Source organism: Varroa destructor, unplaced genomic scaffold (assembly GCF_002443255.2).
Source record: "Varroa destructor unplaced genomic scaffold, Vdes_3.0 BEIS01000004.1, whole genome shotgun sequence".
NCBI lineage: Eukaryota > Metazoa > Arthropoda > Arachnida > Mesostigmata > Varroidae > Varroa > Varroa destructor.
The window spans coordinates 2,834,217-2,843,249 of record NW_019211457.1 but is presented as its reverse complement, the minus strand read 5'-3'; positions in this window follow the sequence as shown (position 1 = coordinate 2,843,249).

Sequence of the window (9,033 nt, the reverse complement as noted above, 5' to 3'; positions counted from 1 at the left end):
TTTCTCATTCAGGGAAGCATACCTGCCGTCAACACATCTACGAATTATCTCGTAAAAAAAGCGCGAAACTTAGCACTGGGCCTTCGATGATCGGAGGAAATACTCCAAGTCCTACATTATAAGTTACTTGCGAATGAAGTTCGGTGGCAAACTATCTTGCTAGATTTAGAACAGACGTCTTAACTGAACATGTATTGTTTCAAACGGTCACATCTCTCTAGCACCTGGCAAAGCAGGAACTTGACGACCATATGTATTATTGTATATTTGTTAACTTTACTTGTTTAAAAAAGAAACTAGATTTGGAATCAGCGAACTTCAGCAAAACCTACGAGACGGCAAGCAGGACGCCATTAAAAAGGAGTGCCTCACTCTGAGGCATTATCGAAAGGGCAGAATCGAAATAACGGCTCGTTTGTCACTAATGGGAAAATAACAAAAAAGTAAAAGTCATGGCATCTTAATTTGGAAACCAGCAGGCATTATAGTCTTTGAGGGGCGCGTCCAAACGTCGCTGATTGTCGTGTCCAATTTCTTCCCATTTTCGATGATTCCAGCCACATCATGTTTCCTCTTTGTCCTATTTCTCTGCCGTTTGCATTTATGAGTAAGTAGTTTTAAGGTCCTGGCTAATTTATGCAAACACGGAGAGGGACTAAATTTAGAATTAGGTGACGCTAGCTCGGCCAACCCCTTACTAGCGTTTACCCACTCAAGTGGAAACCAACTAGACAAAAGCAACCTTCGTAACCTGCAATATATTACGATTACTCAATGGGACGCAGATCCTATGTCCTCTAATTACAACTAATAATAATACTAAAATTATGACGATGTCCTGATGAATGCTTGTATCCTTTTGGTTGGCCCATGACACATCCGGAGTTCCTCGAGGATATCGTCAGAACACCGGTTGAAATTGTCGATGCGCTTAAAATAAACGTTCTCATCGGCACAGTCGGATGTTGTCTAAAACGCATAGGTCAGTCTGTGTCGTATAGGTACTGCCTGAGTCCTGAATCCCAGTTTAACATTTTAGCTCATGAAAAAATTCCGTCCCCTATCTACAATACAGTCGACATTGGTATCACTGGAATTGTTACCCAGCATTCAGCTTTACCAAAAAAAAAAAAACGGTGTAAATTCGATTATGAAAGTTCAAATAGAAATCATAATTATAGATAATTATTATTTAAGGTATCGTCACAACTGAGACATAACTCTTAGTTTTCAGCGCACCTCTTTTGTATGATCGGGATAGTGAGGACGACAATTATATATACGTAGACCAAATCGATATCTGTTATCGCTGCCTATTATCTGTAATGCACATTTACATTAACGTTTTCTAATGATGTGTTCGGGCAATTGACACAACTGCAACAGCCCTCTATAGAGTCTAATTTGGTAATGCTGAGAAAAAAAATTGTCCACTTTACCACACGTACTTCCCAGCTTTTCTATGGCAACCATGATCGGTTTTATATACAGTGACTTCTCTATGCACTCTTTCACATGGATTGGCGCTCACTTGAGGTTGAAGAGGTACCTCAAGATGGCTCTTTTGAGCGATAAAATTACTCAATGACTTATTAGGCAAAGCAAAGAAAAAACTTAGTTAAAACGTGCGTTCATCAATTCATCGAAGCTCCAAAGCTGAAAATTAAAGGACACAAGAACAGAATCACTACGCTTCCTAATAAAAAAAATATTCTTGGAAGTTCTGGCCTCGTTGTTTCTACTATCTATAAAAGCTTCACTTAATTTTAAAAGACCTAGCTCATTTTTTTTGTACGCCTACATGGACACATAGAAATTTAGATGCGAATAAATCATACATAAACCTATTACACGTTACGTAATTCATTTTGGCTATCGCTAAAGAATATAATAGGCTTATCACGTGCCCATTACGTCCGTGCGTAAATAAACAACACACATACTATTGTACATACAATGTAATGTCACCATTTTAAGTAGTATTTAGTACGTGGATTGTCCCAGTTTAGATATTCCTCATTATGTCTAATGGAAACGCGCCGCCTCAAATTCCACTGTGCTAGCGTTTTTCATAGGCTGTAAACCTAACAGTGTATAATTTTCAGTATTAGCAGACAATTTATACCATACACTTATAATGTATACTGATGAAAAGAAGAGGTTCTAGTGCCTCATTGCACACAAGATCTATATCTGTTTCTATCTATTTATCTAGCTGGTACATCAGGTTAGCTTGAGGGCCTTCTTCCGGTTTCGTGACACTATTAATTCTATTGACAATGAGTGGTAGGAAATGAGCTTCGGCTTGGGAGTAGCAGGCGGCTTGGAGCAGGTCCCGTTTGTCGTCATCGCAGGCATATTCCACTCTTGGCATTAGCAGAGCTATGTATATAGAACCGGAAGAACTGACATGATCCTCGTCGTCCTATTTGATGAACGACCACTGGGACGAGTGCATTGTCACCCCAAGAATAAAAGAAAGGTTGAAAGCAGTTAAGAAACTGTCTTGTTTGGGGGGGGGGGGGGGGGGGGAGTATCAGTTCGCAGTAGCTTGCGAAGGCCTTAATAGACCCTTCAAGTGCTTGCGGGACTATTGGGAATATATCGGAATTGGCGCTGGCGCCACGTTGCTAGTATAGGATTATAATATTAACATAAAGAATGGCTGAAATAGGGTTCCGACTAGTTGGTGTCTGAGCTGCATCGAGTCACAACTGCGATGCGAAGTGGGCTAAGAATAATTGTATTAACGACTTTCAACTATTTAAATAATAGTAATAGTTATTATTTGACGTCGTGTACCACTTTTTCATTGCTTCACACCGCTCAGTACTCCCTTCAGTATGAAATTAAATGTACCTGCGTTAAATTTTAAAGCTGAACGATGTTGCTACCATTGTACCATGAAAGGAAATTTGCAGAAAGAAGCCTTTACCCTGTTTCTCTTTAGCCGCACATTCTCTTTACTACATCCATGGAGGTGCTGGTGGTTGGAACTTGTTGACCCCGACTTTTTTAGCTAGAACTTTAGCTGCCCATAGCATCTACTCGCTATCCGCGGATACAATGCATGACAAAATTGTGCAGAATCTTAAAGTAAATGGAACGCTGCATGGTCGAGTTCAGTCAGGACTAAGCGCAGCATCCGCTATCTATAGTCAATTGCTCGTATTCATGATAATGCAATGGCAAAGTGTTTGCCTATTGAGTATAAGGACACGTGAAGCATTTTAGGATTAAGACCGTTGGTAGACAAACGTACGGTTTGTCCCATGCCAGAAGAAACCAGCTGTTCAAAGCGGCATTTATATACCGGAGCACTGAATGTAAAATTCAAAGTGTATCTGTGTACGCGTGCCCGATGTCTACTGGTGTCTGTTCACCATTTTTAAGAAATTTGGCCAATTCTCTTGTTCCTATAGTAGCCTGTGGGTTGGGTGTCCCAAAAGCAGAGAGCGATTAGCGGACATTATCGTTCCCTAAATATCTTCTGATTCACACTTAGCTCAAGCATGTTCATGAATTATAGGCTTGGGTCAACTGAGACGCTTCATCATCATTGTTATTATCATCATAGTAAATAAGCCGAGATACTGATTTGGTAAACGGACTTAGTGTGACGGAATCAACTGAATCGTGACAATATAGCGATTCTACTGGTCACGTCAGTTAAAGCAATGTTGGTCAGATCTGGCCTTCCATTTGCGTGAAGAGCGTCCTAAATGTGTCGCGTAGGGAAGATGCGGTCACAAACGATGCACTATAGCCTATTTAACCAACCGGGCCAAGTGTTTATACACTGATATAGTTAGCTATCTTGGTAGCAAGTTAGCTCCGTAATAGATCCGTATCGATGCTATACTTGTCAAATACTACGTTAAATTCTTTGCGTTGTGCGTACGGTGCTTCTAATGTTATACCTTTTAAATAGGCCTCGCTTTACCATCAAAAAAGAGACTTGACTTCGAATCAGATTCTAATAGGCTATAATAAGTGGTTATGGGCGAGCTAATTGGCATGACACACGTAAAATACGTTAATTAGTTAGTTGTGACGGAATGATTTGTGCGACAGTTATATTTGAACCAGTCTGCCTCGGGGGCATTTATGCGTACAGATTTTAACAAAAGCGTATAAAGCATAGCCCAATTAAACACTGAGTCAATTAAAGCAGCAGTGAAGATGAGCGTAAATGATGAGCGTAAATGATGAGCGTAGTCTGTTCAAGGTGCTGCCCTCTTGCGACTCTTAAAAAACCTTCGTTACCTCTACCAAACAAAGCCTGTTCTACTAAAAATGATTAATACAAAATACGTACTTATTCTGATGTGATTACGAAAAAAGTCCTTGCACAGGCCTGATTACTTTGGCATAGCGCCTATATTTTACAATGTTTTTGTTTATAAGCATAACAACTTGTTTATTTACGGATCAATATCATTCATTTATTAGAGACACGCGCGTTTTAAGCTTATGAGTATGTAGTGTTTTATATTATGAATATTTGCTTCGAATACTTTCTACATATTCAATACATGATTGATATTCGCTATATAATGTGATGGTTTCTGGCGTTATTTAATGACAATTGAATGGCAGGCGATATATAAATGCATTCGCAGACACACGACAGGCCTTGTTGGCACCTTAATTCAGGCTTTTTCACTTCATGCGTGACACGTACACGTTCTGCGGAGTTCAACCGCTAGGTAGTCATTATTTTCTCGCTGATATAAGCACGCCTACTCTTTTTGGGGATTTCATAATATATTCGGTACATACGCACACGACTGTTCAGCCCATATACCGCATGTTCGAACAGTCGAGCAACCATCACTGCATTGAGAAAGATGACTCTACTCGCCATTGAGATACCATGTAATAGTGTTTAAAGTCTTGCGACTATATAGAAAGCTGCGTCCAGTATCGTTTCACATGATCTGTCTAAAACAGCTTGTGTCAATCTTGCTAGACACTTCATAGGTGAAAAGATGCGTAAGAATCGGTAGATCTTAGAGGTGCTTCTCCAACTCAATAGTAATTAAGCGAGCCACAGTCAAGAATCATTATAAAGAGCTCTTAAATGCAGCCACATGTCTCGCTAGCAGTACAGCGCAGCGCTACATAAGCATCTGTGCAAAATAGGTACGCCCTCCGTGCCTATCTCCGTAAATCCTTTGTAGCCTCATAATCCTAAGCGCTTGCCCAAACTCCTCGGCACTTCGCGATTTTAACAAGTCTCAACAACTCCAACTGCAAATAGTAGTATTTATAAGCGTTCAGATTCCTCCCCAACAAATAAACAGTGTGTTATCCTTGAGCTGCTACCACCACCTCATTTGGCCTTTTCGCCCGACGTCGTCTTTTCGGAGTTGAATGAGCCAAAAAGTTCTTCAAGAGCGTATTAAACGCCGGCAGTTGCAGTCATAGTGGCCTTTGGCCTTGTTGCAAGAAAGGCGTCTTCCATTGCGTTTTCTGAGGGAAGCCGATTGGGAAAGACATGCTCACCCCAGAAACTTTGGCGACGACTTAACCAGTTACGCTCCCTTGGACGCGACCATGCCGTCCTTCTCTGATTGTTTTCTGAGTTAACGCTGTGTCGGTGACACAGCTGCCGTCTCTACTATCTTTACTGAGTGCTTCTTTTGCTGCACCGTTTGCTTCTCAGACGTTCGTTCTGACTTGAGGCATGACGCTTTCTGGGCTTCTATCTAGGTTGGATAATGAGCAAAACTGGCTCAATCCTAGTCGATATGTTATGAAACATGGAATGAATGATTTTTTTTATTTTTAAAGGATAGAGTAAAGTAACGACAAAAACACACGAAGGAATTTCCCAAGGAGACCGTAGGCGCCCTTAATGTAACTATTTTATGCCACAATTTTTAATTAATACTTCAACATCTTCATTATATCCTTGTTTCTTTGAAGCCATATTTCGAAGTTGTTAGCGGCTAATCATTCAAGGTTGCAACAGAATGCTGAAGAAGCTTGGTAGTCACCTGTGTGTCTAAGTTGATTTTTCGTTCCTGTCAACCTAATCATTGGGTAACTGCTATCGCCTACTGAATACCTTCTACTAAAGAATACTTACCAAGGCTCGTAGATCTTAGTAGAGGACGAAGCAACTTTGCAATAGGTCACAACAGCAAAGGGCGAGAAGCCGTTAGCCATTTAACGTTGAATGGCTAAGCATTAGTCACGCATTGTAAGAAGATTTCTCTCTCTCTCTCTCTCTCTCTCTCTCTCTCTCTCTCTCTAATAGTATTATCGATCACCAGAAGCGCTCGCTTAATTCACATTTGACAGTTTCGCAGCCTTCCTGCGATGGTGAATTTTTTTCCTGGTCCCCCGGCTATGCTCGTCAAAAATCGAAATGGAAACTGTATATCTTAAAGCACGCGGTAAATAAATATGATTTTTTTTTGGTGAACTGATACGTGTTGCCGCTTCATAATCAAGTTATTACCTGACAACCTGTTATAAATGATAACAGTCCAGCCGATTACTTTGTCTAGATTATGCTTTAAAACGATAACGTTACGTCTTTAGCGTAGACAGTTCCGGTGTTGATGGGTTGGGGGCAAAAAGTTTCTACATAAGGTGTATAATGGCTATAATAATATACATAATATATACAAGAGCATCCTAATCGAAACGTTTTCTTGCCTATTTTTCTGAGACTGGATTTCGGAGACAGCACGGTCTGAGTGGCTAATGCGCATCTCTGAGTGTGTTGCTGTTATAACCATGATTATTAATGGCTTACGTTTCAGCGTTGCAAAATGATGACCATGGCACATAATTACCATGCCGTTTCATGAATCTGTCAAAGATATTCTAAATAGATCCAACAAAAGCGACTAGTAGGGGCAAATGCTTGATGCTGCACTGGAAGGATAGATCTGAAGATTTGTTCCATATAACAATAAAAAGCAGTTGCGGTCGTTAGAAAAAATATTTTACCTCCTATGGTTGTCATTCACTGGGATTACAGCTTCAATTTTGAATTTATACCGGTAACTACTCATTTTTAAAATATTTTTTTTTAATTTTCAAACACATTTTTGATAGCAACCCTTAGCGATATTTGTTGATGTTAATTCCTTGAAGCATCACTCAATAACTCGAGCGGAATCAATTTTGTTCCTTTGATAACCGGCTATAAATTTTCAAGCGAAAAGTTTCAGAGATACCAACCGTTAGGAATTAGCTGGGGAGCCCAGGTGGCGACTGATTTGATCTTTTCTTATTAACTGTTGTTGATGTCTGCGTCCAATACGTATCAAAAATGGCTTTTTGAGCTGTATTCAGGTTACCTAAATATATACCCCATTGAGGAGCTTTTGGTTTGGCTTACAAAAGTCTTTCGCGCGTTTTTCAGAAGCCCCGTAAAAAACTGGCAATAAACGTAAACTGTCACCTTCGTGCAAATAAGGACGCTTTTAAATTCGGTAAAAATTCGTCTATTGTAGAAAAACTGGAGAGTAACTAACCTTCATCTAAATTCCGAAGACGACGCACTTTTCTACGAAGGTGGGCTTGTTTTTTTTTGTAAAAAGAATTGATTTTCTTTTGATGCCAAGAATGCTTAATGAATGTATACTTATTACCTATATATATATATATATATATATATATATATATATATATATATTTAATTGTCAACAAGAAGTCCAGGTACTATAGCTATCTAACCACGTATTGTACGGTAAGAATGATATTGTACAAAAATGTACTGTTTAAATAATGACCTTTCGTCTCTTATTTTTCATCGCCGACTTTTTGTCCTTCGTGATGGCCTAACGAGAAAGGACTACCTAAGTCAACTTTTGGGCTATGTCGTCTATAGATTAATTCAGTGCGGTGTGCTAATACAGTCTAGGTTGGCCTCGGGGGGTATATAAGCTTTTTAGGTTTCTTCTTAAACATTTACTCGTAGAGATGACTGATCCGTTCGTGATCATGCTACGTCTGAGATAACTGGTCGATATAAGTTTAATAAATTCATAAACGGGTTGTTAGACCTGTAAGAAGCATCCCGCTCTGGTCGGCAATAAAAATCTTCGCAAGGTAATTTTTCGAGAAAGACGACTGGAAGTAACGATCGAGTCGGTTGAGCGAATGAATTTTATGGTGACTAAATCGAATATACGGAACGACATAATTACGTGTTATAATTCGAGCAGGATGCTGTATTTCTCAGCTAGTAACAGCATAAACTGTTGTAGACGCTTAATATGACCCAACAGATGACTTTTCGTGCTGTAATATACGAGATCTGTAACACAAATGAAAACTTCGATATAAAAAAAACTCAACCGATAGGGCGCCTCAGTGTCTTGAACAGCTACGCCTTGGATTGAACGAGCCTGAAGTTCCATGCCCCTGCAAATTATCGACATCCATTACGCTACGCGTGTAAAAAAATAAATGATTCTGGAAAGATACAGTGTAAAGTTTTTCTTTTATTGAAACCAAATATACTTATATGAAGTGCCTTAGGTACAGCTCTGACTCAGCAGTCAACGACTGGGGTGCTTCGCATGGCGAAGCTTCTAATCAGTTTATGCCGGAGTTAAAGCTAAACTAGTGCAATTCTGATAAATGCCAAAAGACCTGTTTCATTCCTGCTATCGATCATCGTTGCCATTGCCCCGTCGCATCTACGCTTACTGTACAAAACACAGTAACTATTCTAATGTACTGCGGTTTCGTAATCGTGCTTTGATAGATACTAAATCATGAAAATATCTCCCGTATAAATCTTTTTTGAGCTTTTTTTGCATAAGATCGTGGCTCGTATATGTCGACACAGGATGGGAGAGGATCAAAACCGTCAGAATCCGCACGTTCTTGAACCGTGTGTTTGTTTGACTGGCCGACAGTTTGCATTATTAATCAGATGTATAGTATGCAAAACCATATGTACAAGTACAGAGATAGACGACAAGGTAGAAGCTGAAATTTCCCGTTTTGAAGTACAATTTTGCCCTCGGTACCAGGTTTCTTGTTTGAATGTCAAGTAGTCTT